This window comes from Aquarana catesbeiana, linkage group LG10 (genome assembly GCF_042186555.1).
Source record: "Aquarana catesbeiana isolate 2022-GZ linkage group LG10, ASM4218655v1, whole genome shotgun sequence".
NCBI classification, from domain to species: Eukaryota; Metazoa; Chordata; class Amphibia; order Anura; family Ranidae; genus Aquarana; species Aquarana catesbeiana.
In genome coordinates, this window is record NC_133333.1 from 230,105,336 (window position 1) to 230,129,803 (window position 24,468).

Sequence of the window (24,468 nt, forward strand, 5' to 3'; positions counted from 1 at the left end):
CAGGATTGGATTTTGGTTGTTCTAGGTTCTGCTGGTTGCAGGCTCAACTACTTCCTCCTGTATTCTGGAAAGTTCTGGAACATAATGGGTTGGAAGAGGCAGACTCTCCCTGGGCTGAATATTCATGCAGCCTCAACCAATCCCTGGTCAGAGGTAGACTAGAGGTCTACCGTGAAGAAGTAACCTACTACTAGAGGGTGTCATCTGTTAAAGTGTACACTAGATTTGGAGTAGCCCAAGGCTCATCCTATACCATATTTTTGTTGTTTTCAGGCAATATATCCTAAAAAGATATCTTCTGCCTGGTTATTGCATGGTGAGACTGAAAACTGCTGTGTGTCTGGCTGCTATGCATCCAGTAAGGAATATACAGTAACCTAGGACAAACAGCGAGACTGATTTGGCGTCTGAAAGCCCACCCCCTCTGTCAGCGCACCCCCTTCTGTCAGCCCCCCTCTCTGTCAGCCCACCCCCTCTGTAAGTCCCCCTCTCTGTCAGCCCAGCCCCCTCTGTCAGCCCCCCTTCTCTGTCAGCCCACCCCCTCTCTGTCAGCCCACCCCCCTCTGTTAGCCCACCCCTCCTCTGTCAGCCCCCCTCTCTCTGTCTGCCTCCCCCTCTGTCAGCCCCCCCCTCTCTCTGTCCGCCTCCCCCTTTGTCAGTCCACCCCTCTCTGTTAGCTCCCCTCCCCCTCTGTCAGCCCCCCTCTCTGTCAGACCACCCCTTTCTGTTAGCCCCCTCTTTCAGCCTCCTTCTCTGTCAGTCCACCCCTTTTTGTCAGCCCACCCCTCTCTGTCAGCCCCCCTCTCTGTCCCCCCATCTCTGTCAACCGCCCCTCTCTGTCAGCCCCCTTTTCTGTCAGCCCCCCTCTCTGTCCACCCCCCCTCTCTGTCCGCCCATCCCTCTGTCAGCCCACCCCTCTCTGTCTGCCCCCCTCTCTGTCAGCCAACCCCTCTCTGTCAGTCCCCCTATCTGTCAGCCACACCAAGGTGCACCATGCCAGCCAGCCACCCACCCACTGGCCCACAGCAGGGAGCCAGGCAGCCACCCACAGAAGCCAGCTACCCATGGTGACCCACCCACAGCAGGGCCAGGGTGGCAGCCAGCCACCCATGTTGACCCACCCACACCAGGAAACCAGCCAGCCACAACAGGGCATCAGCTAGCCACCCACCCACTGCAGGAAACCAGGCTAGCCACTTGCAGCAGGATGCACAGTACCTGCCAGCCAGCTGCCCACCTACAGCAGGGAGCCAGGCCAGCTACCCACAGCAGGGTGCATCAAGCCAGCCAGCCACCCACCCACTGGCCCACAGCAGGGAGCTAGGCAGCCACCCACAGAAGCCAGCTACCCATGGTGACCCACCCACAGCAGGGCTAGGGTGCCAGCCACCCATGGTGACCCACCCACAGCAGGGCCTGTGGGCAGGTGACAGGTAAGCCGCGATCCTTACTTGCCAACCCCCAGAACCTGGACAGGATAGGTGGCTGGAGTGGAAATTAATGGACCGATCTGTATTTTCTTCTGCAGCAGCTGAAAGTAGGCTTCTCCTCCTCTTCCTCTTCTGATATTCAACTGCCATGGGAGGAAAATACAGGGGATTGTTACCAATGTATGCCACCCCTTTTGTCCCAGTTCCTTTTCTTTCTGCTGCCCAGGTCCCCCTGTGTGCTCACCTGCTACCCCCCACTGTTTTAGGATGACAAGTGGGGAAGAGGCCGGTTAATATGTCACAAAGGCATATGTGTTGGAGCTTTGAGGTGCACACCCTAAAACAATAGGCTGTGCATGCTTATGGGCAGGGGTGAGAGTCATGGCACAAGGAGGGGGTCGACCACGCCCCCTAAAACGTCACAGTCCCAGCATGCCCAAGGACTGTGACATCATATGGGGGCGGGGTCTCCGCCTATATAAGTCACAACGCAGCCCTCAGAGACCAGTCCAGCCGGAGAGAGCGTCGTGTCAACATCTGGGGGAAGAGAAGATAAGAGAAGCCAAGAAGCCCAGAAGCCCAGAAGCCCAGAAGTCCGGACCTCCGCTCGCAATAGAGCTACATGAAGAGAGCGGAGGGGCCGGCCGAAGACCTGCGACACCGGGAGAAGAGGCCGGAGAGCGGAGAAGAACCAACCGGACGCCGGGAGAAGATGAAGCGGAGGGACCCCCGAAGCCGGAGGAAGATCCCCCCCCCCGGAGTTGTTTAATAAAATATTTTAAAAACCTGTGTAGTGTGTTTTATTACTTACACTTTTTTCCTAGGTAAATGGGTAGGGGTACCATGTACCCCATACTCATTTACATAGGGTGGGGGGCCGGGATCTGGGGGCCCCCTTATTAAAGGGGGCTCCCAGATTCCGATAAGCCCCCGCCCGCAGACCCCGACAACCAACGGCCAGGGTTGTCGGGAAGAGGCCCTTGTCCTCATCAACATGGGGACAAGGTGCTTTGGGGGGGGGGCGCAGGGCGCCCCCCTCCCCCAAAGCACCCACCCCCCATGTTGAGGGCATGCGGCCTGGTACGGTTCAGGAGGGGGGGGGGCGCTCGCTCGTCCCCACCCCCTTTCCTGACCGGCCAGGCTGCGTGCTCGGATCGGGGTCTGGTATGGATTTTAGGGGGACCCCACGCCGTTTTTTCGGCGTAGCGGGGTTCCCCTTTATAATCCATACCAGACCTAAGGGCCTGGTATGCCCCGCGACGGGGCTAGCAAGGTGTCAATCTCGCCGATAAAAGCGGCAAGATTGACATCCTTTTCTAGTCCCGTCGCACCTGAGTCACGTTCAAAATGAACGGACTTGTCCGTGTGTGGGCAAGTCCGTTCATTCTGAAAGTCCGCCGGAACTCCGGCGAAAGTCCGTCGGAAAGACGGGCGGACTTAGCCGCCGGAAAGTCCCGGCGTGTGTGGGCAAGTCCGTCCGTTTTAAAGTCCGGCGCACCTGGCGGACAAAGTCCGTCGGAAAGTGTGCCGGACCAAGTAGGATAGAAAGTCCGCTCGTGTGTACGCGGCATTAGACTCTGTTAAACAGTATTTTTTTTTTTTAAAAAGGCAGAAGTTGTACTTTATACAAAATGAAGGAACGGGGCCAGGGGCGGGTCATGGTGGGGCCAGGGGCGGGTCATGGTAGGGCCAGGGGCGGGTCATGTGCAGGGCCTGACAGGGGGCCCTTGATTAATTTGGTCCGGGAGCCCTGGATGTTGTCAGTCCACCCCTGGTAGGGGCACTGTGATGAAAAGGGAACTGCACTGTAAAGGGGGACTGTAATCATTACAGTTCCCTTTACAGTGCAGTCGCCTTTATATCACAGAGCCCCATTACATTACAGTGCGGAGGACCGATTTCGTGATTATCCTGTCACCAACTGCCCTCGTGAACGTGCGGTTGCTGGAAAATTGGCTGCTCAGTCTAAATTGCTCGGGCCTATTTTTTGTCCCAGTCTGCGTACTAAATCCCAATTGTAAAACTCAATCAAAAATTACAAGAAAAGTTCCAAGATTCATAGAAGGAAAAAGGGACAATACACAAATGTTTAAAAGAAATATTGTGTAAGATAGGAGGCAAAACTACCACAATCTAAGCAAGCTGATAAAGTAACCTATAGGGACACAATAAACTGGGATGAGTCTATTTACAAGATTCACTTGAGTGAATAGATGATCTCCAACTGAGAAAAAAAAGGGAATAATATGAATCGTCTGTGTAGGTTCATGAGATATCATGGAATCCAGCAAAGATGATGAAATGTAAAAATAAGTTCACAGGAATAAAAGAAGTGCTGATCTCAGAGGTAAATACAGTATGTGTGGTTAAATATCACAAGACTGACATAGCCCACAGAAAAAAGTAACCTTGAGGGAAGATTAAGGGCTCGTTCACACTATACGTGCGTGAAAAATGATGGGAACTGAAGGGAATGTAGATTTTACTTGCAGAAACATCACTTTCACATCAGTTTTCATCAATTTTCATGCATGTCAGTTCTGTGCCCTGTTCACACCGATGTTGATATAATGTCAGGTTTTTTTCCCGTGTGAAAAACTGCATACACAATTTAGATTTCTGCACATAAAAAATCCACACGTGATACCAGTGTTGTGGTGTGAACAGGGCACATAGAGAACCATTATTTTTTTGTGCCCTTGCAGTGCGCATGCAGAAAAACTGGAGTCTCTGCACCATGGCATGATCCAGGGGCTAAGGCCTCATTCCCTGTTCACACCTCAACATGCAGATTTTTTCTGCGTAGGAATCTGCAACGTGTATGCAGTTTTCTGCATGAGAAAAAAACTGACATGGCATCTACATTGGTGTGAACAGGGCACATAACTGACACACATGAAAACTGATGTCAACACGCATGAAAACTGATGTCTCTGCAAGTGAAATCTGTGCGGTTTTCACTTCAGTTCCCATCAGTTTTCATGCACGTATGGTGTGAACAAGTCCTCATGGTAGAAATATTTTCAACCCTGATCTGATTAAATGCGTATGAAAGGATAGTGATACTCTACTTGATAGTGGACTATAATCCAAAAAAAACTTCAAAATGGCTGAAATATGCAAATATTACTAGTGTAAATTAGGGATGAGCTGAACACCCCCCGGTTCGGTTTGCAGCAGAACATGCGAACAGACCAAACATTTGTGCGAACACTGTTAAAGTCTATGGGACTCGAACTTGATAAATCAAAAGTGCTAATTTTAAAGGCTAATATAGCGCTGGAATGTAAAACAAGAATAATCCGCGCTACCCCCACATATAAGTAACCCAAATGATGACATTAAATATCTAACATATTAAAAATGCCATAAAGAATTGCTGCAACCTAAAAAAACCTGAATATAAGGCTTATCAAATAGTGCAAAAAGGATTAAGTGCGCTACTTCAAAAAACTGTGAAAAATCAGACCCAAATCTAGTCTGTGAAACTACAAGAAGTGATAACACATAAAAAACTAAATAAATAAACAATAAAAATTGATGAATGAAAAATAAATAAACCTATTCCTGAGGTTAGATAATGTCCTTCTATGATAGCATCCAGCTGGGTAAGTTTCTCACATGGAAAAGAAACCTTCAATTGCAGTCTTCATAATTCAATATACTTCAGCAAAAGATAAAAGAAGGCTGCTTACCAGATAAGTAGGACCCCCCCTTACAGAGATCATTAGAGCTTGAGTACGATGGATCATCAGGCAGCAAGTTGCTGGTTCAGCTGACATCCTGAGAAGCATTGGCAAGGCAAAAAATTAGAACGAAAGCGGAGCTGAAGGACCTGACGTCACCAAACATCAGCTGGCTGGCTCTTGCCGCGGCTGAGTTTTTCGTTTGAATTTTTTGCCTTGCCAATACTTCTCAGGATGTCAGCTGTTCTATGAATAGATAATAAAGGATGCTTTTTTTTTAAAGACTCGCTGCACTACGAAGCACCCTTCTTCCTCTTTTCTTGCTTATCTTATGTTACAAGTGGTCCCTTTGGTCAAAGGAGATAAGGGAATCCTGGCCGGCTGTATCCCTTGAAAAAGTCTGGTGACGCAACGCATCAGGAGGAGAAGCCTGTGATGTTTCCAGCAGTGTCTGTGTGTGTGCACTGGTGGTGGATGAGGAGTCTCCAGCGCATAGCTGAATGCAGCTGATCATTTTTTCTTATGCGATCATTCCAATGGGGATATGTGAGTGAGATCACCACTATTTTATTTAAAATTACTCTGGCATGATCTCTGTGCAATGGTTTTGTTTCTTGCTCTTTCTTTACATATCGTGGAAGTCCACTGAAAGCTGGAAACCCCACCATAAACCATTGGTAGTGGAACGGTATTAAACCCGCTGCTATACATTTAGACTTATCTATTATTTGAACTCACTGCTATACATCTGAGCTTACTTATAAGGTTCCCTCATGTCACTATAGAGGAATTTTTTTTTTGTCACATAATCAGTGGATGATATATTTTTACTCATTAAGTGTATATATTTCACAGGAGGATTGCTAATTAATTATTTATTCACAGTCACTTTATTTATTGTTGACAGTTCACTTATTTTTGGTACTTATGTATTTTAAGGCACACGGTGCACTATTAAGAGGTTAATATTAGCGCAATTATTTATTTATATTTATTTATTTATTTGTGTAGTCCACAATATTGATTGCAGCTATATTATTTGGGCATCGTTTAATACATTCTCACATAATTTGGTTCACTATTTCCACTTCAGTGCTTCAGTAAATGTTTCACCTTTTTTGTATCAGCGTTACGATTTCCAGATCTGCTTGTTAAGGAGAGAGCCCTGTCAGAAGTGTGAATCAGCTGTTCGTCTTGACGGGAGCCTGAACCAGCAGCTTGCTGCCTGATGATCCATCGTACTCAAGCTCTAATGATCTCTGTAAGGGGGGTCCTACTTATCTGGTAAGCAGCCTCATTTTATCTTTTGCTGAAGTATATTGAATTATGAAGACTACAATTGAAGGTTTCTTTTCCATGTGAGAAACTTACTCCGCTGGATGCTATCATAGAAGGACATTATCTAACCTCAGGAATAGGCTCTCCTTTGGTTTTATAATTATTGAACTCACTTTCACCTTTGTTTAATCACATATGGACTTTTGTTGATGTTACCCATTTTTTATTTATTTATTTATTTTTTCATTTATTTTTCATTCATCAATTTAAATTGTTTATTTATTTAGGTTTTTTATGTGATATCACTTGTAGTTTTCTAGACTAGATTTGGGTCTGTTTTTTCACAGTTTTTTGAAGTAGCGCACTTTTTGCACTAATATAGCGCTGGGCTCTTTAATTTTTTTCCCCAGCGGTGCTGACAAAATCAACACAGAAAGGGCATTTTTTTCCTTCTCTCCTGTGATGGATAGCTACAGAAAGAGAGGGGACTGGATTGTGCCCTGACTGCTGAAGAGGACCCTGCTCCTAGCAACCCTGAAGAAGGAGGACTCCTGATTAGCTGCCTAAGCCAAGCTGGCTCTCATTAGGCTGGGGATGTTTTTTCAGCCTCTCACCACTGAGAGAAGCAGGAGATCAATGTGGGATCTGATGAGAGGGCTCTGGGACCCATTTTGGAGAGCCTGGGCACCACTTGGGGAACAGGAGTGCCTGGCCAGTACAATATATCCCCGGGAAGTGTTCTGTGAGGAGAGAAACAGAATTGAGTAATTTCTGTGACTGCTATTACAGAGGAGCTGAACTGTGCTGTGTGTGCCCAGAGAGTGTTATCCTGGAAGTTTGCGGCACAGGTCTCAGGGCTCCAAGAATCCACAGGACTGTTGTTGTGACCTGCTGACCACATGCTGTTGCCAGAGGATCTGTTCTGCCAGGAAAAGTGTGTTGCACCTGAATCACATGCAAAACTGTGTGCAGGGACCAGGCTGTAGGCTGCTGCTATGCTGAACACTACTTAATACAGTGAGGGAGGAGAGACTGTGCTTCTTTCCAGTGCATTCCAGTTGCTCCCAGTGACCACATGTTCCAGCTACTTGCTAAAGCTGCAGAGAGCTGGCTCAAGAGGAAGGACCCTTTCACCAGCCACAGAGGAACCCCTCAGGACTAGAATCAGTCATCAGTGGTGAGAGACTTCCAGCCACCATCTTGTTTACTTTAGTGATTACTCCAACATAAGGGCCCCATCGCTGGCAGACTCTCTACATAGTCCCACTAGCCAGTGGTTACGCAGAACAACTTTGCATCTGGTAGTAAGTAGGCTGTATTGCCTTTGAAAAATGCCATTTGTATTGCTGTACTGTGTTGGATTGTCATTTTTCTGCAATTACAAGCCAGTATCGCTCACTAGCACCTGCCTAGTGCACGTTTGTGCACCAGTTGCTTCCCAGGCAGATGTGGTGAACGAACAGTGACACCCTGCGAATGGCATCACTTAACAAGGTGCCTACATTGCTATATTGCAATGTTTTTCATTATTTAACCCATTCCTTTCTAGGGCTTTGCCATTAAATAAAGCCCATTTAAACCTTTGAGGTGTGTCAATATTCTCCGGTCCAGGAAAGGGGTCATCACAAGTACAGGCAGAAGGGACCCAATAAAAAAAAAATACCAGCGGCTCCTGCGGGGGTGGTGCTACACTAATATGCAAGTTATTGTCATAAAAAGTGTTTGGGGACTTGGGTCCTGCCCCAGGGGACATAAATCAATGCAAAAAAAGTTTTAAAAATGGCCGTTTTTTCAGGAGCAGTGATTTTAATAATGCTTAAAGTGAAACAATAAAAGTGAAATATTCCTTTAAATATCATGCCTGGGGGGTGTCTATAGTATGCCTGTAAAGTGGCGCATGTTTCCCATGTTTAGAACAGTCCCTGCACAAAATGACATTTCTAAAGGTATTAAAGTCATTTAAAACTGCTTGCGGCTGTAATGTAATGTTGCCCCCCCAGCCCATTACCAGGCCCTTTGGGTCTGGTATGGATATTAAGGTGAACCCCGCACCCATATTTAAAAAAAAAGCATGGGGCCCCCAGACCCTATATACTCTGAACACCAGCAGTATACAGGCGGTCCCCGGGTTACAAACAAGATAGGGACTGTAGGTTTGTTCCTTAAGTTAAATCTGTTTGTAATTTGGAACAGGTACATTTTCTAAGTGTAGCTCCAGCCAAAAAAATTATTTTTAAGCTTTTTAAGCCTTTTGAATAACATAGGGAAGGGTTATCATCACCCCTGTAACAATTGTTTTGCTGTCTGTGCCCCCGTTCAGAAGATTTCACCTCACTTTCTGTCCCAATGAGAATTGGATTTTGAAAATTTTGGGTTGTTGTAGAAATATGGATTGGTGATAAAGCATCAGTGGGGACACCTTTTTCCCATATTAACTCCTTCCTGGGGGTAGATTTCCTCTCACTTACTGTTGTAGTAGGAGTCATTTGTAAGTCGGATGTTTGAAAATAGGGGACCGACTGTATATACTATATGGCCTGCCCTATACACTCAGTGGAAAATTGGGCCTTGTTGGTGGTACCAGAACACTGTAAGCCAGGGGTCAGGAACCTTTGTGGCTGAGAGAGCCATGAACGCCACATATTTTAAAATTTAATTCCGTGAGAGCCATACAATATGTTTAAAACTAAATACAAGTAAATGTGTGCATTTTATGTAAGAACAACACTTTTAACGTACAATAAGTCTCTGAATTCTTTTTAAAAACGTTGTTATGCTGTTGCTAATCAATGATGAATAAAGTACTTCTTACCATTAATGCGACTTTTCGTGTTTGATTAATTGATTTTTTATTTTTTTTTTTGATTAATTATAACTGTAATGTCTCCATCTCCCCCACTGTAATATCCACGTCATCTCCCCCACTGTAATGTCCACATCTCCCCCCACTGTAATGTCCACATCTCCCCCCACTGTAATGTCCACATCTCCCCCCACTTTAATGTCCACATCTCCCCCACTGTAATATCCACATCTCCCCATCTTTTCTGCTTGCTTACCACTACACAAGCAGGCAGATCCACGAGCAGTTGAGGCGGGTGATGATGACGTCAGCGCACCACTCACCTACCCGCCCGGTGTACCAAGATGGCCGCCGCTCCGGAGCTAGGCCGAAGCCGCGGCCTTTCCTATGGGCTCAATCTGCTGATCGGCACACCACGCGATCCGCAGATTGAGAGGCGAGAGCCAGATGCAGCCATCAAAAGAGCCACATCTGGCTCGTGAGCCATAGGTTCCCAACCCCTGCTGTAAGTCCTCACAGTTACTCTTGGTGGACGCTGGCCCTGCTGTGAAATATTAGAAAAATTGTAATCACGTGCCCCTGTTAAACAGGGGCAGAAAAATTGGGCCTTAGGCAGCGGTGGTGGTGCCACAACACTGCAACCCCTCACAGATACTCTTGTTGAGTGCAGGAACGAGCCTTGCTGTTAAATATTTGATGAAAAATTGTAATTACGCGCTACTGTTAATCAGGGACATAAAAATTAAGCTTTAAGCAGTGGTGGTGGTGCCCTGAACCGAACATTTTCCTAGAAACTATCATCATTGAGATTGAGGAGGAATAGGATAGTCACTCAGCATAATAGGATAGTCACTCGGCATTAGAGATGAGCTTCGTGTTCGAGTCAAACGCATGTTCGACTCCAACATCGTGTGTTCGGCCGTTCGCCGAATTACGAACGTTATGGGCTGTTCGTGCCAAATTCGAGTGGCGCGTCACGGCCCATAATTCACTGCGGCGTCGCAGTGCATTGCTGGCTGATGATTGGCCAAGCATGCACTATGACCCGCATGCTTGGCCAATCACAGCGCTGTGTGTACAGAGAGCCATAATTGGCCAAAGCCAGAGAGGCTTTGGCCAATTATGGCTCAGGAGGTTTAGTACACGCCCCACACTATATAAGGCCGCCTGCATGGTGGCCTTGTGTGGTGTGTTGTGGCGGAGAGAGATAGATAGACAGAGAGACAGTGTCATTTGATTTAAGTTAGATAGAGTAGGCAGGTCGAGTCAGTTAGCTGCACTTACAGTGTATTGTGTATATATTTGCATCCCAGGTGTTGTGTGTGTGTGTGTATGTATATATATATATATATATATATATATATATATATATACACTGTATTCAGTTTAGCTAGATCAGTTCCTGTTATTCTCTTCCTAATATACTGACAGGCAGGCAGGTGGTTTTACAGTATTTCCAGTTAGTGTACGGGTTTGTGGGCAGAGTTATTCCACCCTACACCTTGTATTTACATCTGCCTCTTCCTGGTATGGAACCGAGGCTTGGAGCACAAGAGCCAGCACGCGATGACGTCATCCCGCAGGGCGCCATCATGTGACCTGGCACTGGGGACTGTGATTGGCTGCCTAAGCTGCATGTGATTAGGTGATAGGCCAACCACACATTGCTGGCTTTTTATTGGCTGTGAGGTCCGCTCTACAGTGGTGTTCACAGCTGATTGTAGTTTGAAATTGTTTCTGTGCCCATATATTAAGCGTGATACTGGACAATAGGCTATATGCCCCAGTAGAAGGACCTCTCGTCCGAAACATGTCGGGTTGCTATTAGCCCTTCGGTACCACGCTGTTTTATCCTTTTTGTGATCACTTTTAACTATTGCTGCTGCTGTCCAGATTTGTATTTTGTTTGATTTGCAATAAATCTGTTTTTATGGATTCAAGCACTATGTGGGGTCTTTTCCTCCTTTTGCATGTTTCCACACTTGCTGAGTAAAAGTTATACCCTCTGGTCATCCATCTGCCGGGAAGGTGACTACATATATATCCTGAACATCAGAAATTCTTGAACATCCGTAATTCCTAGGTCGCCTATGGTCGTCAGAAAGGAACCAGTTAAACCTGTTGCATATGCCTCTTCGCAAGCATCTACCTGGATCGGTTGATCCACAAGCCTGAATGACACCTAGCCATACGGCAAACGTGTCCACCCTCTCCGGTAAGCGTATTTGCTCCTTCTATTCTCACTTGTGGATGCCTAATATAGGAAGATCACCTTTGGGATTCATATTGCACCTATATTATTTACCCTTCTCTTCTGACATCGAAGAACACATGTTATTTAAATTGATGGACAGTCATGCGATTATGAACTATATTATTTCCCTTTGAAGCCCAACCTTCTTTTCTAAATTTCACATATGGTTTCCATACCATCACGCTGAAAGTTTGATTGCTATATATATGCATTGCATTGTGTATTTATTTATTTTTTTGTGTTTAGCGCTGCATTTTTATACATATTCCAGTTTCTTTCACATTGTCACTACACTGTTGATGCTGGCTGCTACTCTCATTTAATTTTTTATAGTAGCGCAACAATATTTTGTACATTTTTGCCTTTCACTGTTTTAGTTATTTTTGTTGCTGCCGCTGTCATTTCACATTTCTAAACATGGATGAGTTTGAATATCGCTCCACTCGCTCCATTGTCACAGAGGGAGTTTTTGTCACTTTAAACACTAACACAGAGATTAGTGGTTTGTTTATGCGCCTTAAAAACCTTACGGTTTCTGAGATCCACCTATTATGGGACATTGCGTTCCTTGAACAATATTCTAAAGAACGCCTGGTCCCTAGAGGCCTAAGATGGGATATTCATCCCCAACAAGATGAAACAGAGGTAGAGACCTGGTTCCATTATTTTAACAAAGCAGGTATTAGTCTCCTTGGCTTTTTAGTTGACAGGAAGAGGAGTAGACTATCTCTTATTGACAGGGAGATTAAGGAACTAAGAGAACAGCTCCTCCCCCATAAGGCCACACCTGAGTACGTCTCCCTTTCGGCCAATTTAAAAAGCCATTTGGAGAAAGAGGAGAGGGATCAACGCACCAAGAAACAAAAGAAGTACACACGAGACACCACTGACTATAGAAATAATCAGGTGTTTAATTGGCAGAAAAAAGATGCAAAATGCAAATGCACCCATGGAGGTTCCAGGTATAACGGAAGGGAGTACTCTCTCTTCCCTTGTTTCGGATAATAGAAAGGCTCTTACAGCTCCTCCCACACAGGCTGCTCATACTAACACACAAAAGAGAGCTGAACACCTGGCCACCCCTGGAAACCGTAATGGGAGGACTTTTACCTCTAACCATCCCCCCAGAAACAATCATCATTATGCTAATAGAGGGAGAGGTGCTCCCCAGAAGGGGAGAAGGCCCTCACATGGGAGGAATGTTAGCTATGAACATCCAGATCCAGACACCTATATCGGATCTCCCCAACGTGACTATTATGATAGGAATTTTTCTGAATCATATCAGAGTTATCGCACTCCCACCTCCATTCGGATCTACAACAGATTCTCTCCCCTTAGGGAAGAACCTTACAGACAACAACATCACAATTCATATCCCTATAGGGATAGTGAATACAACCAATACGACAAATCACCATACAATTACAACCAGGCACGCCTCAACCCTCTCCACAATGAGGATTTTCCCAGGGAATCTTTAGGCCCCAAACGAAGGGCAGATGCAAACGAGGTTCCCAAGGGGGGTGGCGGGCCAGGAAAAAGAAGACAACATTAAATACCAGTGGCATTTTTAATCTGAGCCAGAGAACATTCTCTGATGCTGAACTACATGTGCTAGATAAAGGTCTCAAATTTGCTCCCTCGAAGAAATTGAACAAATTTAGGACCTTTATAGATATTTTGAAATTTAAAAGAAAACTTAATATTCAGAGACTTTTTTTGAGTAACCCTATTAATTCAGAAACTCTGAATACAGTGGGGACTGAAGTAAGCAATGGAGGAGTGGTGCACTCTGGGTTAGCGAACCCCTCACTCTTTAACCCCCCAATAACATGGCTCCTTTTATTAAAGTTTTCTTTGACCTGGTATTGAAGGATCTAGATCAATTACCCATCAAACGTGCTTACGATCACCCCAAAATAAAGTTGGGCTTGAAATCCCTCTGCGAATATAAAGATATAGTAATCCACCCCGCCGATAAAGGTGGGGGTTTGGTAATCCTGGACAAGGAAGACTACCACCTTGAAATGTGCCGCATTCTCAGTGAGGACAAAACTTACATAGCATTGAATAACGATCCCACAAAAGTCTTTAAAAAGAGACTAACAGAAATTGTAGTTATAGACAGGGTATCTTAAACAAAAAAGAAAAAGAATATCTCGTCCCAATAGGCCCACGGATCCCAGTAATGTATTACCTTCCAAAAATACACAAGAGCATTACTAGGCCTCCTGGTAGACCCATCATAAGCGGCATTGATTCGATAATGTCTAGAATTGGCCGCTACATTGACTTCTTCCTCCAGCCGTTGGTGTGCAAAGTCCCCTCATATCTCAAAGATACAGGGGATACCATCCGCCGTTTGGCGTCCGTCGAATATCAGGAGAATCTCATCCTGGTTACGGCAGATGTTACGGCATTATATACTTGTATCCCACATAAATTAGGACTTGAGGCTGTGAAACACTATCTCGCCACAAATAACAATATTTCGCCATTACAGCAGAGTTTTGTTATGGAGCTTCTGGAATTTGCTACACTTACCAATTACTTCTGGTACAACGATCAATTTTTCTTGCAGAAGAAAGGCGTGGCTATGGGGGCTAAATTTGCCCCCAGCCTCGCCAACCTCTTCATGGCACTATGGGAGGAGGATGTTGTCTACCCATCACAGTGACCTGAGCTGTGTTTATGGGCTCATTATATAGACGACATCCTCCTCCTGTGGAAGGGTGACGAGGAAACTCTCCCCGAATTCATGTCCACTGTTAACAACAACGAGAGGGGTATAGTTCTCACATACAAGATAAGCACTGTCTCTATACATTTTTTAGATCTGGAGATATCCATAGCTGACCGCCGTATTGTGACCACCACCTTCTTAAAGCCAACGGACAGAAATGGATATATCTCCACAGACAGTTGCCACTACGGCCCATGGCTGGAATCTGTTCCATGTAGTCAACTGTTACGTATTCGCAGAAATTGTTCTACCACTTTTCATTTTGTAAAACAAGCCCAATTTCTAAAGGAGCGTTTTGTTGCAAAAGGGTACCAACCATCAGTTATAGATCAAGAGATCACCAGAATCTTCTGTATCGATCGTGACACACTCACCATCGAACGTCCCAAGCCCACCCCTGATGACAGATTCAAGTGGTCGATGTTTACTCAGTTCTCCATCCAATATTGACAAATCAAACATATCCTGAATCGTCATTGGAAAGTTCTGAAGAATGACCCGGTTTTAGGTCCAGTGCTCCCTACTAACGTAGGTGTTACTTTCAGAGGAGCCCCATCTTTGCGTGACCATATTTCACATAATGTCATTGAACCGCCTAATAAAGTATCCTTTTTTCCAGAAGCTAAGGGTTACTACCCCTGCAAATGATGTAATGTCTGTATGCACAATCTTTGCGGACGCAAGAAATCTGAAACATTCCAGTCTTCAGTTACTTCCACTATATACTATATGAAACACTTCACCACGTGTGCTACTCGCTTTGTAGTGTACCTCATTACCTGTCCGTGTAACAGACAGTACGTGAGCTGCACTATAAGAGCGTTTAGCACCCAGGTGAATGAACATATTACTGCCATTAAACTAGGTCGTACTAATCACAGTGTCCCCCGCCATTTTCTTGAGCATCATGACAAGAACCCGAGGGGCACCAAGTTTCAAATCGTTGACAAGTTCGTCCCACACTGGAGGGGGGGCCCACGGATTAGAGGGGTATCCAAACTCGAAACCTTCTGGATATTCCAGCTAAAGAGTTACTTCCCCCATGGGTTGAATGTTGAATGGGACCTAAATGCGTTCATCAACAAATCATAATCCATTGCTGACTTGGCCCCCTACTTCACATCTGATTCATGTCCATTGTTCCACCAAGGTACCCTCCCACGTTCATTTAGATTGAGCATAGTTTAAATAAGTATATATATACACCTTAAATACTTTAGTTGATGATACCATATGTTATTTACATCTTTCTTGAGGGATGTTTAGATATTTTCATGTTTCCACTTTATACTTTTCCCTTGATGAGAATTTTTGGTTTGATGCCCTGGTCCATAATATTATCTTGTTCAAATATTTATTTTTAATACAATTGCAGTCTGTCCCGCTTTGCTAGCACATTTGCGTCTTTTTTGGCACTTCCGTTGACACAGGAAGCTGCCAGGTTACGAGCGTCTGGCTCAATTGTCAAATGACGCTGCAGTCGGGTTTGTGGGCGGAGTTATTCCGCCCTACACCTTGTATTTACATCTGCCTCTTCCTGGTATGGAACCGAGGCTTGGAGCACAAGAGCCAGCACGCGATGATGTCATCCCGCACGGCGCCGTCATGTGACCTGGCACTGGGGACTAGGATTGGCTGCCTAAGCCACATGTGATTACGTGATAGGCCAACCACACATTGCTGGCTTTTTATTGGCTGTGAGGTCCGCTCTACAGCGGTGTTCACAGCTGATTGTAGTTTGAAATTGTTTCTGTGCCCATATATTAAGCATGATACCGGACAATAGGCTATATGCCCCAGTAGAAGGACCTCTCGTCCGAAACATGTCGGGTTGCTATTAGCCCTTCGGTACCATGCTGTTTTATCCTTTTTGTGATCACTTTTAACCATTGCTGCTGCTTTCCGGATTTGTATTTTGTTTGGTTTGCAATAAACCTGTTTTTATGGATTCAAGCACTATGTGGGGTCTTTTCCTCCTTTTGCATGTTTCCACGCTTGCTGAGTAAAAGTTATACCCTCTGGTTATCCATCTGCCGGGAAGGTGACTACATATATATCCTGAACATCAGAAATTCTTGAACATCCGTAATTCCTAGGTCGCCTATGATCGTCAGAAAGGAACCAGTTAAACCTGTTGCATATGCCTCTTCGCAAGCATCTACCTGGATCGGTTGATCCACAAGCCTGAATGACACCTAGCCATATGGCAAACGTGTCCACCCTCTCCGGTAAGCGTATTTGCTCCTTCTATTCTCACTTGTGGATGCCTAACATAGGAAGATCACCTTTGGGATTCATATTGCACCTATATTATTTACCCTTCTCTTCTGACATCGAAGAACACATGTTATTTAAATTGATGGACAGTCATGCGATTATGAACTATATTGTTTCCCTTTGAAGCCCAACCTTCTTTTCTAAATTTCACATATGGTTTCCATACCATCACGCTGAAAGTTTGATTGCTATATATATGCATCGCATTGTGTATTTATTTATTTTTTTGTGTTTAGCGCTGCATTTTTATACATATTCCAGTTTCTTTCACATTGTCACTACACTGTTGATGCTGGCTGCTTCTCTCATTTAATTTTTTATAGTAGCGCAACAATATTTTGTACATTTTTGCCTTTCACTGTTTTAGTTATTTTTGTTGCTGCCGCTGTCATTTCACATTTCTAAACATGGATGAGTTTGAATATCGCACCACTCGCTCCATTGTCACAGAGGGAGTTTTTGTCACTTTAAACACTAACACAGAGATTAGTGGTTTGTTTATGTGCCTTAAAAACCTTATGGTTTCTGAGATCCACCTATTATGGGACATTGCGTTCCTTGAACAATATTCTAAAGAACGCCTGGTCCCTAGAGGCCTAAGATGGGATATTCATCCCCAACAAGACGAAACAGAGGTAGAGGTGTTTAGCGCTGCATTTTTATACATACTCCAGTGTACTGTGTAACCTTGTACAGTTGCACCTACAGTATAGCTACCTGAAGCCAAGTGCTTGTGTGCTTCTTCTGATCCTATTAATAGCACAGGCAGGCTCTTGAACTATTTCCAATTAGTGTACTGTGTACCCTGCACAGTTGTACCTACAGTATAGCTACCTGAAGCCAAAAGCTTGTGTGCTTCTTCTGATCCTATTAATAGCACAGGCAGGCTCTTGAAGTATGTCCAGTTAGTGTACTGTGTACCCTGCACAGTTGCACCTACAGTATAGCTACCTGAAGACAAGTGCAGGTGTTCTCATACTAATAATACTACAGGCAGGCAGTTGATTCTGCTAGCAGCAGTATAATTGGTATATATATATACATCCCAGTTTTGTGCAGCTACATCTCACTGCAGGCCATTAGTATGTCTGGAAGGCCAACAAGGAGAGGCAGACAGTCACAAGCCAATAAAAGAGGGCAAGCAGGCTCTGTGTCTAGAGGCAACAGTGCTGGTTGTGGACACGGTGCATCCTCATCAGCACGTAGCCGTGGGACACGCTTGGCCTTTTTTTCGGCAGCTGGCCGTACTGAGCTGCAACATGCGGAAGACTTTGTCGAGTGGATAACCAAGCCATCCTCATCTTCCTCATCCTCTCTCACCCAGGCTCAGGGTACTTTGTCTGGCAAAGCAGATGCCAACGTGGCCTCTTCCCTCGGCTCAATGGCCTCAGTCACTCCTTCCCTAGCCCCACCATGTCCTTCTGAGTAGTCCCCCGAACTGTTTGACCACAGTGTTGGGTACATTCTCCAGAAGGATGCCCAGCGTTTTGAAGGCTCCGATGATGGTACTCAGCTAGAGGAAGGCTGTAACATGAGCCCAGACAGAGGGGGTGCCCAAGAAGGACAGCAATCTGGCAGTCATGTTCCCCCTGCTGCAGCATACTGCCGGCTTTGCTCCAGTGATGAGGAGGGAGGGGATGAGGTCACTGACTCCACGTGGGTGCCTCATAGGAGAAAGGAGGAGGCACATCACCAACGAGGCAGGATGCCCTCCAGGGGCCAGCTTAAGGGCAGCACACTGACTGCATCACACCGCAGAGATCCGCATGTGCAGGGTGCTGCTGTCTCTGCGCGTTATTTCAAAAGTTCTTTGGTGTGGGCTTTTTTTGAGACGAGTGCATCAGATCGCACTGCTGCTATTTGCGTATCTCGCGTGGCCAAAACATCTCCCGCTTGGGCACCACATGCTTGACCAGACATATGTTGACCTGCCATGCAGTTCGTTGGCAAGCGTACCTAAAAGACCCACACCAAAGAACAAAAACGACCTCTCCTTGCTCTTCATCAGCAGGGATCTCCAACCCCTCTATACCTTCAGTCCTCTCTGAGACCTGCACTGAGAGGAATGAAGGTGTAGAATTAGGTGTGTCACAGCCAAGTACTTGCGGGCAATCTGCTATCGGTACACTGATGTCAGATTGTACCAGGCAAGTTTCCCTGCCCCAGCTGCTGCACCGCAGAAAGAAGTTTGCTCCCAGCCATCCAGCGGTTGAATGCTAGCTTGGCAAAATTGCTAGCACTTCAACTGCTACCTTTTCAGTTGGTAGACTCTGCCCCCTTCCGTGAGTTTGTGAAATGTGCAGTTCCCCAGTGGCAGGTTCCCAAACGCCACTTTTTCTCACGATTACGGCTCTCTACCGGCATGTGGAAGGTAATGTCTTGGCCTCGCTGGACAGGGCGGTCAGCGGTAAGGTGCATATTACAGCTGACTCATGGTCCAGCAGGCATGGACAGGGATGTTACCTAAGTTTAATGGCGCATTGGGTGACTCTGCTGGCAGCTGGGAAGGATGCAGGACAAGGTGCAGTAGTGTTGGAGGTTGTTCTGCCATTATACCTCCAAAATGCTACTACGGGTGATTCTGACACACCTCTCTCCTCCACCCCCTCCTCTTCTTCTTCCTCCATGGCCTCTTCCTGTGCTTTGTCCTCTGAACCAGCGGCGCTCCGTAGGCATTCAAGGGGCTACGCAAGTATGCAGGCCAAAAGATGCCATGCGATGCTTGAGCTGGTGTTCTTGGGGAACAGGAGCCACACTGGAGCAGAGATTCTGTCGGCTCTGCAGGGGCAGGTTCAGAGGTGGTTGCCACGCAAGCTTAAGCCAGGAATGGTGGTTTGGGACAATGGCACCAACCTCCTCTCCGCCCTCCGACAGGGACAACTGACCCATGTGCCCTGTTTGGCACACATCCTTAAACTTGGTGGTGCAGCGGTTCTTGGGCAGGTACCCTGCTTACAGGATGTCCTGAGGCAGGCCAGGAAAGTCTGTGTGCATTTCCGCCAGTCGTATAATGCCTGTGCACGGCTGGCTGACCTCCAAAAGGAATTTAACTTGCCCAAAAACCGCCTAATCTGTGACATGCCCACCAGGTGGAACTCAACGTTGGCCATGCTGCAGCGGCTGCACCCGCAGCAGAGGGCCATCAATGAGCACCTGTGCGACTATGGCACCAAGACAGGGTCAGGGGAGCTTGTTTTTTTCCCCACGCCAGTGCATGCACTGTCCTGTCACCATTTGAGGAGGCCACGAGGATGGTGAGCAATGACAGTGCATGCATCAGTGACACTGTCACCCTTGTCCACCTGTTGGAGCACACGCTGCGTGGAATAATGGACAGGGCACTTGAGGCAGTGAGGCAGAACAGAGGCAGGAAGAGGAGGGCTTCCTTAGCTTTCAAGGCCCCCTTTATCCAGACAGTGTTCCTGCGTGCCCGCCGATGACACAGGAAGGGGACAAGGAGGAGGAGGAGGATTGTGTCAGCATGGAGGTGGAGCCTGGCACTCACCCTCAGCAGTAGTCTTTAAGGCATCATTTACAGTCCCAAGAAACCCATGGACTTGCACGTGGCTGGGAGGAGGTGGCTGCGGATCATGTCGTCCTTAGTGACCCAGAGGACTCAGGACCGAATGCCTCAACAAACCAACGCTGAATGGCCTCCCTGATCCTGCAAAGGCGGCGGAAGGATCCTTGTATTTGTGGTATCAAGGAGAGGGATCGTTACTGGCTGGCAACCCTCCTTGATCCATGTTACAAGGGTAAGGTTGCGGACCTTATCTTGCCGTCACAGAGGGAGCAGAGGATGAAACATCTTTGGGAGGCCTTGCAGAAAGGTCTGTGCAACGCGTTCCCAGAGACTGGGAGGTTACAAACTCCTGTTCCTGGACAACGTGTTGCTGAGGCTTCGGTCAGTCAAAGAAGGAGCAGTGGAGAAGGTGGCCGTCTGACCGATGCATTCAGACAATTTTTTAGTTCGCAGCCCCAAGGTATGATCGGTTCCAGCAACCATCACCAGCGTCTGTTTTACATGGTGCAGGAATACTTAGGGGCAAGATCTGACTTGGACACCTTTCCCACCGAAAATCCTCTGGGTTACTGGGTCTTGAGGATGGATCACTGGCCAGAGCTTGCACAGTATGCAATTGAGCTACTGGCCTGTCCTACATCCAGCGTTCTTTCAGAATGCACATTCAGTGCTGCTGGAGGCTTTGTAACTGATCACAGGGTGCGCCTGTCTACCGACTCAGTCGATCGACTGAACTTCATAAAAATGAATCAGTCTTGGATCACCACCAGATACCAAGCACCTGATGCTGATGTAACCGAATAATTTTTTTGAAATGTCAGATTCCTTCAAGACTCCCTATGCTGATGCTGAGTGGCTATCCTGTTATGCTGAGTTTTTTTAATCCACTTTGTGTAGTGGGATATACACTTTGTTCATATGCACAATAGTTATATGTCACGTATGTGGCATGTTTAACACTCTCTAGCGCAGCATAATCCTCCATTCATTCACTTCCTACACGCAATACGAGACGTGTGTAACGCACGCAGCTGAGCAGTGTCTTTATCCAGCATTAGGTTGAGTGTGGCTCATAGGATTTTTTATTTCTTCCTGCGGTCCAACTAGAGTATCTGTGAGGGGTTGCAGTGTTGTGGCACCAGCACCAGTGCCTAAGGCCCAATTTTTCAGCCCCTGTTTAACAGGGGCATGTAATTACAATTTTTAATGCAATACTTTGCAGCAGGGCTCGTTCCTGTGCTCCAACTAAAGTATCTGTGAGGGGTTGCAGTGTTGTGGCACCAGTGCCTAAGGCCCAATTTTTCAGCCCCTGTTTAACAGGGGCATGTAATTACAATTTTTGATGCAATACTTTGCAGCAGGGCTCGTTCCTGTGCTCCAACTAAAGTATCTGTGAGGGGTTGCAGTGTTGTGGCACCAGTGCCTAAGGCCCAATTTTTCAGCCCCTGTTTAACAGGGGCATGTAATTACAATTTTTGATGCAATACTTTGCAGCAGGGCTCGTTCCTGTGCTCCAACTAGAGTATTTGTGAGGGGTTGCAGTGTTGTGGCACCAGTGCCTAAGGCCCAATTTTTCTGCCCCTGTTCAACAGGGACATGTAATTACAATTCTTGATCTAATATTTCACAGCAGGGCCCATTTCTGCGCCCACCAAGAGTAAATGTGAGGACTTACAGTGTTGTGGCACCAGCACCACCAAAGGCCCAATTTTTCTGCCCCTGTTCAACAGGTGCATGTAATTACAATTCCTGATATAATATTTCACAGGAGGGCCCGTTTCAGCACCCACCAAGAGTAACTGTGAGGTCTTACATTGTTGTGGCACCAGCACCACCACCACCATCACCAAAAGCCCAATATCTAATATTTCACAACAGGGCCCTGTGAGGGCTTACAGTGTTGTGGCAACACCAACACCTACGGCCCAAATTTCTGCAGAGTATATAGGGCAGGCCCCTACTTTCAAACATCCAATTTACAAACAACTCCTACTTGCAAATGGAAGGAGACAACAGGAAGTGAGATGAAATCTACCCCTAGGAAGGGAAATTCTCTCCTGTAAGAGTTAACATGGGAAAAACATTTTTCCTTTCCACTGATGCTTTATCACCAATCCTTGTTTCACTATAAACCCCAAATTTTCAAAAAACATTTGTCATTGGGACAGAAAGTGAGGTGAAATCTTCTGAAGAGGAGCATAGACAGAAAAACAAATGTCACAAGGGGGATAACCCTTCCCTATGTTTTCCAAAAAGCTTAAAATATATTTTTTGGCTGGAGCTAAACACTTTAAAAATGTACCAGTTCAAAATTACAAACAGATTCTACTTAACAAAAAACCTACAGTCCCTGTCTTGTTTGCACCGCCTGTATACTGCTATTCAGAGGGCCTGGGGCCCCACGCCTTTCCTTTTTTTAATTTGGGTGCCGGGTTCCCCTTAATATCCATACAAGACCCAAAGGGCCTGGTAATGGACTGGGGGGGTACCCATGCCGTTTGTCTCACTGATTTTCATCTATATTACCGGGACCCGACATTACATTAAAGCCGTAAGCAGTTTTAAATGACTTTTATTCCTTTAAAAATGTAATTTTGTGCAGGGACTGTTCTAAGCACGGGAAACATGTGCCACTTTACAGGCATACTATAGACACCCCCAGGTATGATATTTAAAGAAATATATCACTTTTTTTCACTTTAAGCATCATTAAAATCACTGCTCCCGAAAAAACATCCTTTTTTAAAACTTTTTTTTGCATTGATACATGTCCCCTGGGGCAGGACCCGGGTCCCCAAACCCTTTTTAGAACAATGCCATGCAAATTAGCCTTTAAAATTAGCACTTTTGATTTCGAACGTTCGAGTCCCATAGACTTCAATGGGGTTCTAACGTTCGTGCTAAGTTTCGGTCCGTTCGCAGGTTCTGGTGCGAGCCGAACCGGGGGATGTTCAGCTCATATATATATGCAGTCTTCAAGGGATCCATAGAAAAATCTATGGGTTACATCAGCATCAGGTGCTTGGTAGCTGGTGATCCAAGACTGATTCATTTTTATGAATGTGAGCCGATCAACAGAGTCTGTGGACAGGCGCACTCTGTGATCGGTTACAAAGCCTCCAGCAGCAGTGAATGTGCGTTCAGAAAGAACGCTAGATGCAGGACAGGCCAGTAGCTCAATTGCATATTGAGCTCTGACCAGTGGTCCATCCTCAAGACCCAGTAACCCAGTGGAAGCCTGATCTTGCCCCTATATATTCCTGCACCATATAATTCAGACGCTGGCGATGGTTGCTGAAACCAATTAGACATGGGCAATGAAGACTAAAGAATTGTCTGAAGGCATTGGTCAGCCAGCCACCTTCTCCACTGCTCTTTCTGTGACTGCACGAAGCCTCAGCAACACGTTGTCCAGCACCAGGAAATTGTAACCTCCCAGGCTCTGGAAACGTATTGCACAAACTGGGATCGCGTTGCACAGACCTTTCTGCAAGGCCTCCCAAAGATGTTTCATCCTATGCTCCCTCTGCGAAGGCTGGTAAGTTCTGCAACCTTACCCTTGTAACATGGATCAAGAAGGGTAGCCAGCCAGTAATGATCCCTCTCCTTGATACCACGAATCCTAGGGTCCTTTCACAGGCTTTGCAGGATCAGGGAGGCCATGCAGCGTAGGTTTGTAGAGGCATTTGATCCTGAGTCTTCTGGGTCACTAAGGATCACATGATCCTCAACTGCCTCCTCCCAGCCATGTACAACTCCATGGATTTCTGGGGACTGAAAACGATCCCTTGAAGACTGCTGCTGATGCTGAGTGTTATCCTCCACCTCCATGCTGACACAATCCTCCTCCTCCTCTTCTTCTTCCTGTGTGATCGGCGGGCCTACAGGAATTCTAGTATCTGGATAAAAGGGACCTTGAGAGGTAAGGAAGTCCTCCTCTTTCTCCTGCTGTTCTGCCTCAAGAGCCCTGTCTATTATTCCACAAAGCATGTGCTCCAACAGGAAGACAAGAGGGACAGTATCACTGATGCATGCACTGTCACTGCACACCATCCTCGTGGCCTCCTTAAATGGTGACAGGACAGTGCATGCATCCTTGATCAGTAGCCACTGGCGTGGCGAAAAAAAAACAAGCTCCCCTGGCCCTGTCCTGGTGCCATACTCACACAGGTACTCATTGATGGCCCTCTGCTGCGTATGCAGCCACTGCAGCATTGCCAACGTTGAGTTCCACCTGTTGGGCATGTCACAAATGAGGCGGTTCTTGGGCAGGTTGCATTCTCTTTGAATGTCAGCCAGCCGAGCACTGGCATTATATGACCATTGGAAATTACCATAGACTTTCCTGGCCTGCCTCAAGAGATCCTGTAAGCCCGGGTACCTGCTCACGAACTGCTGCACCACAAAATTCAGGATGCGAGCCAAGCAGGGAACATTGGTTTAAATGTCCCTGTCGGAGGGCGGAGAGGAG

The 24,468-nt window shown here is 46.4% G+C and overlaps 1 protein-coding gene across 2 annotated transcripts in view; it reads right to left on the minus strand.

Annotated features, from left to right (window-relative positions):
- Nucleotides 1-24,468, minus strand: part of LOC141111260 (indolethylamine N-methyltransferase-like) — a 73,766-nt gene that overhangs the window by 24,970 nt on the left and 24,328 nt on the right. The window contains exon 1 of one of the 2 annotated variants that reach the window (XR_012236405.1): nt 5,126-5,235. The exons of the other annotated variant lie outside the window; for it this stretch is intronic. The gene's annotated coding sequence lies outside the window, so the exon portion shown is untranslated. Of the gene's footprint in view, nt 1-5,125; nt 5,236-24,468 lie in introns of those variants that run through there. 2 annotated transcript variants of the gene reach the window in all.